The sequence below is a fragment of the Benincasa hispida genome, chromosome 2 (genome assembly GCF_009727055.1).
Source record: "Benincasa hispida cultivar B227 chromosome 2, ASM972705v1, whole genome shotgun sequence".
Classification (NCBI taxonomy): domain Eukaryota; kingdom Viridiplantae; phylum Streptophyta; class Magnoliopsida; order Cucurbitales; family Cucurbitaceae; genus Benincasa; species Benincasa hispida.
Genome location: NC_052350.1, coordinates 30,102,808 through 30,114,293, shown reverse-complemented (window position 1 = coordinate 30,114,293; position 11,486 = coordinate 30,102,808). Strand labels below are relative to the sequence as shown.

General features: G+C 41.6%; 1 non-coding gene across 1 annotated transcript; it reads left to right on the top strand.

Annotated features, from left to right (window-relative positions):
- Window positions 1-4,107: 4,107 nt before the first annotated feature.
- On the top strand, window positions 4,108-4,214 carry LOC120072373. Its single transcript, XR_005480437.1, has one exon. It is a non-coding gene; the product is annotated as a small nucleolar RNA R71 (small nucleolar RNA).
- The last annotated feature ends 7,272 nt before the right edge of the window (window positions 4,215-11,486 follow it).

Below are 11,486 nucleotides of genomic sequence, written 5' to 3'. Positions count from 1 at the left end.
GTTTGTTGTTTTCATTGATGAAAAAGAAATAAATAAATGCGGCGAATTTAAGAAAAGACAGTTGCGTTGATAGATGCAATGAGGATGCGATGAACAGGTTGAGAAGATCTTTAGCTAGCATTACTCGAGAATGCATCAAACTATGCGATCATGTTACAACCATGCACAACAAGTCATTTTCCAATGTAAATGCAATGCTCCTAAATCTAGGACGCATGTGTTTAATGCAAAATGTCCATAGAGCTCATCCCTAAATCTTTACTCTTGTCCTATGCGATGAAGCAAAGTGCATGAAAGCAAGGTGACCACATACAATCATATCCTATCTCTAGGATGTATGCGATGCGTTGATAACAAATAGTGCTCATTCCTAAATGTCTATCTCTTGTATTATGCGTTCTAATCTGACTCTCTTGAGCCTAGATTCTAACCTGACCTTCCCAAGCCTAGATCCTGTCCTTAGACTACCCTCCCGAGTATCCCTAATGGACGAATGAAGCATACATAAACAAGATAATCGTAAAGAATGAAGATTCCCTAGTTGTGCTAGCTAAATGCTTCTCAACCCATTCAACTGATTTAGCTACTCATGCGTGAATCACAGAGGGTGAATGAATATAGAGAAAGAAATTCCATTCTTATAAATGAGTTAAGTACAAAATGACAATGGAAGTTAAAGGTAGAGAGCCTGGTAGTAATTCCTTGCTGACCGAGGCTTTTTACACTGAAATCTCTATTTTGATCTAAAGATGTTCCCCCTTCCGCAAGCGTCGGCCCTCTCTCAAGCTTCCGACGCTCTCCCAAGCTTACCGAAACGATCTACTGGCACAACTTTCTCCCTCGCGTCTACCTTAAAATGAAAGAAAACTAAGAACAAAAACGTGCGAATTGATCAACTTGTTAACCCCTTCTCTGAAGAATGCCCTTGGTATTTATAGAGCATCCATGGTGAAAGTGGCTTCTCTCTCCTGGTTGTACAGATGGGACAGCTTTAATTCCTGATTGATGCGCCGAATAATTATCACCGATAAAGATGAATGTACTTTGTGACCGTTATCGGCTGTCAACTTAATTTGGATTCGACTGTCATCAGCTTTCTGTCCCATCGCTCTTAATTGGCCTTTCACCCAGATGCGCCCACCATGTTGCGCTGACCAAGTTGCGGCGATCCTTCTTGGGCGAATGTTTGCGAGCACGCTCAACGCAAAGCCTTGCGGTGAAGTTGCGCTCAACCAATGAATTCTTATGATCGCAATCTTTGCATTGCATTAACGCATATTCAACACAAAAATACAAAAATCAATTGTTCTAATCTGTTGGACGCATGCGACCGCAAAATTAAGAAACAGGTGCTTAATAGACGCAAAGTAACATATTTCATCAATGCAATCCAACATTGTTTAAGAACTTAGTACTATGATAACATGCATTTCTGCCCATTATCACACCCCCAAATTTAAACAATTCTTGTCCTCAAGCATAAGCTAAAGATTCCTTTAGCAAGTTAACCGTACAGTTCTTTTCCTAGACTTCTTAAGGATACTTCATTCAAATCCTATATACCAGAATTTCCTTAAGTCTTATTCAAGTCTCTTCTTAAAATATTTCTAAGACCTAGGGACTCCAAGTTTAACTTCCAAAATGAATTTACTAAATTTTGGAACATCGCATGATTTATTTTAAAAAAAGAAAATTTTTCTACCGGAGTGTCAAATGATTTTATCCTTGCACAAAAAATTTTCTTCATTGATATTTTTTTCTGACCTTTGCGCTGATCTGAGTGTCTTGCCTTCGTTTTGGCTTGCCCCCACGTGTGTCATACAGACATCCAACTACGAGTAATGCACTTTTTCTCAAACTAAACTCATACCTATTTGGCAGTGGAGTTGCGGTCATTTATTTATGCGTTGATCCTGGTGACTTACTTTCATTTTGGCTTGCCTCCACGTGTGTCATACAGACATCTAACTATGGGTAAGTGCCTTTCATAACTTAACTCTTATCAACATGGGTTTCCCATTGCATTGACAGTGGAGTTGTTATTCATAATTTTTTTTATTTTTTTTTAGAAATAGAAATAGAAATAGCAAGGTCGAAAATAAATACCTCACCCCCAAATTTAAAATGCGGCAATATCCTCATTGCCAAAAGATTAAAATAAGTAATGTGATGGTCATAGAATGCGTTGTAAAGAGAGTTTGAAAGAAAGCTAGCAAACCCCTAACTTCGAGAAATATTTCATGAGGTGACTATCTTAAGACTGAGTTTGAAAGAAAGCTAGCAAACCCCATCCTTGCGGCGATCTCTCTTCTTTGGGTTGCGATGATGGAGTAAGATAAGTACTTCGTCGCATAATATCTCTACAATCCAGTGCCTCGATCGTTGCAAGAAAAAAAAAGAGAGGGTCAAATTATTTTAAACAAAATAAAACTCGTTAGCGCATTTTTTTTTAGAAATAAAGACAGTAAAAGTAAAATAAAGATAGATCAGGATTGAAAAGATATATTGAAAAATTCTGAGTAGTGGAGAAGAATTGAAGAGTTGATGCTTCCCAAAACTTGCGTCCCTGATAGGTTGCGATCATTTGATGACGCAGGGACCACTTATTTCTGACTGGTTTGTTCACATCCATGGTGGCTTTTCTCTCTTTTCTTTGTCCTCTGGGATCTTTACTGCCTTAATCCGGAGTTTTTCCCCATGAATGCTCATTACAATTTCCCCTTTGCGCACATCAATTTGAGCGCGACCGATTAAAAGGAATGGTCGTCCCAATATGATGGGTGCGTCTTCGTCCGCTTTATAATCCAAAATGAGGAAGTCTACCGGTAGGATGAATTTATCAATTGAAATTGCGGCATTTTTCAACTCCCCTTCAGGTTGTATTCGAGATCTGTTCGCAAGCAAGAGAGTTTCCTTTGTGGGCATAAGTGTGTTGGCATTCAATTGTTTGAAGATTGATAGCAGCATTATGTTTATACTTGCCCCAAGATCGCATAGTGCTTGGCCACTAAGGTCCCTTCGATAAAGCATCGGATCATGAAGATTCCTAGGTCGCCCATTTTAGGTGAGATCATAGCATTTTGCACTGCAGCCACTATTGTGATATTTTCTTCCTCAATTTGTTCCTTTTTCAATCTTTGCAGAGTCACTGGTGGTTGAACTTCTTCTGTCTCAAGATCTAGAGGCTTAAGGCTAGATGCAACTTCTGGGTCTAATTTCTCGGGCATCTCCAAACTATAGGTCAATGGGTCTTCCGTTATCACTGCATTCAAGTTGGTCGCAATGCGCTTCTCCCCAACTTCTGCAGTCATGTCGTCACTTAGCAAGGAGACTGCTAAGCATTGTTCCTTCCCGTTACCCCCAGCATTGCAAGGGAGCTCAGTTGATCTCGGCAATGCTCCTTGCAGTCTATTTTTCAGCTCGCCCGCAATTCGTCCCATTTGAATTTCGAGATTTCTAATGGATGTAGCTTGGTTCTGAAGCACTGATTCATTTTTCTCAATATATTGCTTCAACAAGCTCTCTAAGGACAAAGATTGTGGTGGTTGTGAGCTGCTAGCTTGGCTTTGCGCTGGACTGTTGTTTTGCAGGAAAAATCCGGGTGGCCCTCCTTTTTGTGCCACAGGTTGAAAGCTTTGTTGTTGATTTTTCCATGCAAAATTTGGGTGGTTTCACCACCGGGAGTTATATGTATTGGAATAGGGATTATCTCTCATGAAGCATACCGACTGCGGGTTTGTTGGGCATTCCTCCATTGGGTGAGCATCTCCGCAAATGACACAACTTGCAGTTGTTTGAGTAATTGTGCTTACCTGCCTTTTCTTCACTCCCGTATTATTAATTGCGATGCCTTGTATCAAACTCATCATCGTAGTCATTTGATTTTGCATGGATGTGATGGCCCCATTGTTTGCGTCATTATCTTTAATTCTTAATCTCTTATCACTTTCCCTCCAATCCTCGTGATTTTTAGAAATGTGATCAAGTATACTCTTAGCCTTCTCATATGTTTTGTCAATTAGACCACCAGCGGCTGCCGCATTGGTAGCGGTCTGCGAAGAGGGGTTCAATCCTTGGTAGAAAATCTCCATTTATAGGCAGTCTGGTAAGCCATTATGTGGACAGTCTCTTACCAGCCGCTTAAACCTCGCCCAAGCATCGCTGAGTGATTCGTCATCTTCTTGTTCAAAATTTGTTATTAATTTCCTTCTCCTAGCATTCTCAGTTGGTGGGAAATACTTCTTCATAAACTTTTCCACCACCTGTTCCCATGAAGTTATCTCCCCCGGTTCAAGAGAAAATGCCCAATTCTTTGCCTGATCACATAAAGAAAAGGAAAACAGAGTTAGTCGAACTTCCTCGTTTGAGATATTCGGGAACACAAAAGTGTTGCAAATTTCTATGAAGTTCCGGAGGTGGGAGTGCGGGTCTTCGCCACGCCTTTCTACAAACTACCCAGCAGCCTGGATCATCTACAACATTATCGGCTTCATTCCAAACCTCGTCCATCTAGCATCGGCCTCATGATTCCTAGAGAGAAATCGTAGAGGTTAGGTGACACATAGTCCCGGATGGGTCTATTGCGGTCATTCGCCAGAAGGATGGGGTTGGCCATTATATTATTCGCGTTAGCAGCCCTTGCGTCCGGTTATTCCGCCATTCTTGGTGTTCCTTCTTGTTGTTAGCGGTCACTTAATCTTCGTCTAAAAGTCCTCTCAATATCTGGGTTGTAATTCGCTAGAGATTGAGAGTCCTGCAAAGAAATCAGAAAAATTACCGTTAGAAAAATATCTTGCCGAAGTCCCCGGCAACATCGCCAAAAACTTGGTGCTTGTATTTATGAAGTGGAAATATGGATGTTATGCATTGATGGAATTGTGTTATGCACTCGAGTTTCCCCAGCGGAATCCAAGTGTAAATTCCTCTGAGTTTCCTGGTAAGTATAGGGTCGAACACAGGGACTTGTGAAAACAGTATGCGTTGGTAATTTTTATGAAGACTTTGTGGTAACCGGATAAATAAATAAAGAGTTGGGTTTATTATTTGCATTGATGAAAAAGAAATAAATAAAGGTGGCGGATTTGAGAAAAGAAAATTTCATTGATAGATGCAATGAGGATGCGATGAACGGGTTGAGAAGATCTTTAGCTAGCGTTACTCGGGAATGCGTCAGACTATGCGATCATGTTACAACCATGCACAGCAAGTCATTTTCCAATGTAAATGTGATGCTCCTAAATCTAGGATGCATGTGTTGAATGCAAAATGTCCATAGAGCTCATCCCTAAGTCTCTACTCTTGTCCTATGCGATGATGCAAAATGCATGAAAGCAAGGTGACCACATACAATCATATCCTATCTCTAGGATGCATGCGATGCATTGATAACAAATAGTGCTCATTCCTAAGTGTCTATCTCTTGTATTATGCGTTCTAATCTGACTCTCCCGAGCCTAGATTTTGACCTGACCTTCCCAAGCCTAAATCCTGTTCTTAGACTACCCTCCCGAGTATCCCTAATGGACGAATGAAGCATACATAAACAAGATAATCGTAAAGAATGAAGATTCCCTAATTGTGCTAGGTAAATGCTTCTCAACCCATTCAATTAATTTAGCTACTCATGCGTGAATCACAGAGAGTGAACAGATATAGAGAAAGAAATTTCATTCTTATATGAGTTGAGTACAAAATGACAATAGAAATTAAAAGTAGAGAGCCTGGTAGCAATTCTTTGCTGACCGAGGCTTTTTACACTAAAATCTCAATTCTAATCTAAAGATGTTCCCGCTTCTACAAGCGTCGGCCCTCTTTATGTCTTTGAAGCTTTCGGCGCTCTTCCAAGCTTACCAGAACGATCTACCGACACAACTTTCTCTCTCGCGTCCGCCTTAAAATGAAAAAAAAAAAACTAAGAACAAAGACATACGAACTGATCAACTTATTAACCTCTTCTCTGAAGAATGCCCTTGGTATTTATAGAGCATCCATGGTGAAAGGCGGCTTCTCTCTCCTTGTTGTACAGATGGGACAACTTTAATTCCTGATTGATGTGCCGAATAATTATCACCGATAAAGCTGAATGTACTTTGTGACCGTTATCGGTTGTCAACTTAATTTGGATTCGACTATCATCAACTTTCTGTCCCATCGCTCTTAATTGGCCTTTCACCTAGAAGCGCCCACCATGTTGCACTAACCAAGTTGCAACAATCCTTCTTGGGCAAATGTTTGCGAGCATGCTCAACGCAAAGCCTTGCGGTGAAGTTGCGCTCAACCAATGAATTCTTATGATTGCAATCTTTGCATTGCATTAACGCATATTCTGCTCAAAAATATAAAAATCAATTGTTCTAATGCGTTGGACGCATTCGACCGCAAAATTAAGAAACTGATGCTTAATGGACGTAAAGTAACATATTTCATCAACACAATCCAACATTGTTTAAGAACTTAGCACTATGATAACATGCATTTCTGCTCGTTATCAAGAGCCTGGTAGTAATTTCGTGCTTCCCAAGCCTTTTACACTACGTTTTTCTACACTGCCTAAAAGAATATTCTTGCTTTCGTAAGAGTCGACCCTCTCTCCGTTCTCAATGCTTCCTGGCACTCTCTCAAGCTAACAAGGAACGATCTTTCGGCGTCTTCTCTCTTCGCTCGCCTCTGCCTTCTAAGTGTAAGAAAACTATGAACAACAGCTAACTATCTTCTGTATGGTGAACTCTCTATATAGCTTAGTTGGAATGGAACCGAACTCTTTTAACGAAGGTGGCCTTCGGTATTTATAGAGCTTTAGGATGGAGAGTTTTCTTCTCTCAAATGATTGCACTGATGAGATGTCATTAATTCTCTGTCCGATGCGTCGATTAATTGTCACCGAAAAGTTGAGTGTACTTGCTACGGTGTGTCGTTAACGGCTTGTCAACTAAATTCGAATTCAATTGTCATCATCTTTCTATCCCATCGTGATTTATTAAGCTTTCACCTCGATGCGTCGTCTCTATGTGACCACCTTTTTTAGCAGATCTTCGCGAACGCATATAATCGCATAGCCTTGCGGTCGCAATCTCTTAATGCGCTCGGACTTGAATTCCTTAGATCGTAATTCGGCCTTGTGCCAACACATTTTCCTGCACAAAATACGTAAATTAGCTGCTTTAATGCGATCGACGCATGCGTTCACCTCTTTTGGTGGGTTGTGCAGTCCTCAAGAAATTGTTCGCAAACTAGAAAATTGACCACATTCATATACCACGGTAATTCTTCAATTTTAAAAAGCTGCTCATCTGGGAAGGTTGCGTTCACCTCTGACTGGTTACAGTCAACTTCCAGATTTTCTAATCTTGACCAATGATCCGCAACCTGGTTCTCCGTCCCCTTGCGATCAATGATTTCTATGTTGTCTTGAAGGAGGAGAACCCATCGAATCAATCTTCGCTTTACATCTTTCTTTGTCATTAAATATTTCATCACTTAGTGGTTAGTGTGAACGATCACCTTGGATCCCAGCAAGTAAGCTCTGAATTCCTCCAACACAAAGATCACCGCAAGTAATTCTTTTTGTGTGGTAGTGTAATTTTTTTTAGCAGGGTTCAAGGTTCTATTCGCATATGTAATGGGGTGTAGCATTGTTTTCTTCTTTTGCGCCAGCACTGCCCCTATCACATAATCGTTTGCATCACACATTAGTTCAAAGGGTTTTGTCCAGTCTGGTGCGATCAACACAGGTGCGGTTATTAATGCGCTCTTCAGTATTTTGAATGCATTGAGGCATTGGTCGTCAAAGTCAAACGTTCTTTCTGCCTCCAGCAACGCACTCAATGGTCGTGCAATCTTTGAAAAGTCCTTCACAAATCATTGATAAAAGCCTACATGTCCTAAAAAGCTCTGGACAACCTTCACATTTGCTGGAGTTGGGAGCTTTTCAATCGCCTCAATCTTCGCCTTGTCCACCTCCAGCCCATCCTTGGAGACTTTGTGCCCGGGCATAATACCTTCCTTTACCATGAAGTGGCATTTCTCTTAGTTCAGCACCAGATTCGTCTCCTCACATCTCCTCAGTATCTTCTCTAGATTATTGAGACAGACTTCGTATGTTTGCCTATACACCGAGAAGTCATCCATGAAAATTTCTACAAAATCTTCAGATACTCAGAAAAGATGGCCATCATACACCTCTGGAATGTGCGGCCGAACGGCATGCGTCGAAATGCAAATGTTCCATAGGGGCAGATGAATGTGGTTTTCTCTTGATCTTCAAGAGTAATCATGATTTGGTTATAGCTGGCATATCCATCCAAGAAGCAGTACTAATCATTTCCTACTAGTCGATCTAGCATCTGGTCGATAAAAGGCAAAGGAAAATGATTCTTCTTCGTTGCCGCATTCAGTTTGCGGTAGTCCATGCAAATCCGCCAGCTAGTGACGGTCTTCATTGGTATTAGTTCATTATTTGCATTTAGGACTACTGTCATGTCACACCCCGCCCCGAGCCCCCACACCTAAGCCCGAGGAGAGGCATGAGGGACCGTAGATACCACTCTTTTGTGATACCTACTGCCCATCTGAACCTCTTTAATAGACTGAGTAAACTTTATGTCAAGGAGATAACAACAACTAATTAAGTAGGCCCATTTTATTTCACAACAATGTAAAGCTTATACAACACCAAGACTTAACTACAAAGTTCACAAAAACCACTCTTAAAACCCTTTGGAAGTGCAACTATGGCATGTGGCAGACCTTGACCTTAGCAGCACCCTGGAACTCCTCACTTATCGCTACCTGGGAAGAAAAACATGAAAGAAAAGAATGAGCTTCACAAAGCTCAGTGGGTGGTAAGTAACTTCTAAAGTCTATTTCAACTCGTAAATAACAAGCATATCATAAATACGAGGTTGCATTCAAACCTCGGCCTTGAATGAGTCTATTCTCAACTCTATCTACATGCATGATAGATAGCTAAACTGAAAACTACTTAGAATGAGTCTGTTACCTACCTACACATACACGGTAGATAGTTAACTGTTACTAAACATAAACGCTTACTCTTTTGCGTTCACTTTTGTTCCCAATGTCTCCTATGTGCACATAGCTCCCCACTCATGGGCTCAGAAGCTAGGCCCGTCGGCCCTCTGACCATCCCATACGAGGATCCTCCAACAGGCTCAGGAACTAGACCTCTCAGTCCCCTGACCATCCCGGGAGGTTAACTTTCGGGCTCAGGAACTAGGTCTATTAACCCCCTGACCATCCTGATCACATGATCTCATTCTCATACTAGATACTCATTCATAACATAAGCATATACAACTTACTCTAAAAGATATGCTTAAGATTTAAAGGAAAGTACCACTCACCTTGGTAAGGATAGGAATCTTTCTCTTAAAAGTTCCTTGATCTTCTCGGACTCCTCTTTTGAACCCTAAATTCTAGATTCAACTTAAAGCTCAAATTACTTATAGTTTCAGAACTTATTTTAAGATACTTCCTTCTGAAAACATGTTCTAAAATGTTTCAGGAAGCTTACCCTAAAATATTAGCTCATTACGCCTCGTGGTTTGGCCGGAATCATTAAAAAATCAAGGCTGGCCCAAGCTTACCCGACAGCTCGACCCTTCTGTCTTGTCCTCATTCTCCAGCCCGATTCCTTGGAGTTTCTTCTCCGGCAACCCTACTTTGAAAACTAGAATCTCAAAGATTTCAGGTGGATTTGGAATCACTCAAAATGCATGAGTATTCTGGGAGAACTCTTCGTCCCAAGTTGATGCTACTTCCAGACCTTCCTGTCTGACGGCATCTCCTTCTCTTGGAACTTCATGACCAACGCATGGTTTTTGCTACCAATGCATGCATTCTTCCATCAACGCATAGTCTCCTCCCAATTAGTCCTCATACGTTATTCCTAATGTCCTTTGAAGAGAATTTGAGTTCTCATCTGAAGTCCTTGGCCCTATTTATAGGCGTGCCGAATCTCTCCAAGGCCGACACCTCCTACTTGGCCGCATGTCCAAGTATCTTTTCCTTACACTATTTCTGCAATCTTTACGTCATCGCAACACAAGGTGTCTTCCTCTTCCTTTAACCAACACATAGCCCTCACATTTGCATGTCTTCTTGTGTATCCACCTCATTTGCTTAAGGCTTAAGATTTCTTCCTAACAAGCCACATGTCTGGATGACGACCCTGAATGCGTCCATCCCATCTTTACGCCCTTGCAGTGTCTTTAAATCTCAACATAACACCCTTCACACCATTGCCGCCTAGCACCTTTCCCCATATACGACCTACTAACCTCAATTGTGCCATTTCCAATTAACGTAACCTTACCTTGTGCATCCCATCGACGCAACTTGGTCACATATACTAAATGCTCGTAAGGCTCTTCCTTGGTTGCATGCCCTCTACCGCATGGCTTACCTTTGCCTTATGCGCTCAACTAGGATTATGACCAACCCTCTTCCACTGCATACTATTTGCTCAAGCCTTGTCCTATGCGTCCACATGCCTCGGATGTCCTCGGCACATAGCACATCACCAACGCATAACATCCTTTAGGTCGACTTCATTCTCAACTCAACACCTTATGGTATAGCTCACCATCGCTTAGGCTCTTGATAACGCATCCCTTATGAACAACGCATGTATATCCTTGTTGCTTGTCAACATCCTTAGTTTCTTTTTCAAGACCAATGCAACCAATCTCATAAACCTTATTACTGCAAGCCTTAGCAACGCAAGGACAATTCACCATGCGTCCACCATAGCTTGTTTCATCACCTAGCTCAACCTTTAGCAAGGTCTCCACAAAGCACCATTGCATAGTGTTGCCGCATACCATCACGTAGCATCGTCGCATCCATTGTGTAGCATCACCGCATCCATCACGTAGCATCGCCGCATCCATCGTGTAGCATCGCCGCATACCATCGCGTAGCATCGCTGCATCCATCGTGTAGCATCGCCTCATACCATCGTGTAGCATCACCACATACATGACCAACCTGCGCACGCATCTCCAGCGCCTTGCGCCTATGTCCGCACAATTTAAGGCTACCGCATGCTTGTCCCTACATAGCCTTTCCTCTCGGCCATACTTCAGCCTCTTTCAATACCTTGACTTGAAACTTCCTCTACTCATAACTCTAGGTATAAGTCTCCTATTTAACGATTCACACGGTGTATTCGAGGAATTGCCCGCACGAACATCCCTTTTTGTTTTCCTTTTATCTCTTCTTCCTAACAAACTTTTCTCTACTCTTTTAGTTGCCTCTACCAGTTTTGAGAAATCTCTCCACTTCGCACTTACTATGACAGAGCTTTGAATTTCATCCCATAGTTCATTCTCAGACCTTTTTCCCAGGTTTTATGTAAACCTGGCTCTGATACCAAGCAAAGTTGGAGCTTCGAATTAAGAGGATGGGTAAAAGGTTTTTATAGGCTAATTAAGCTTTAAATAGCCGAAAAATGATGAATTTAATTC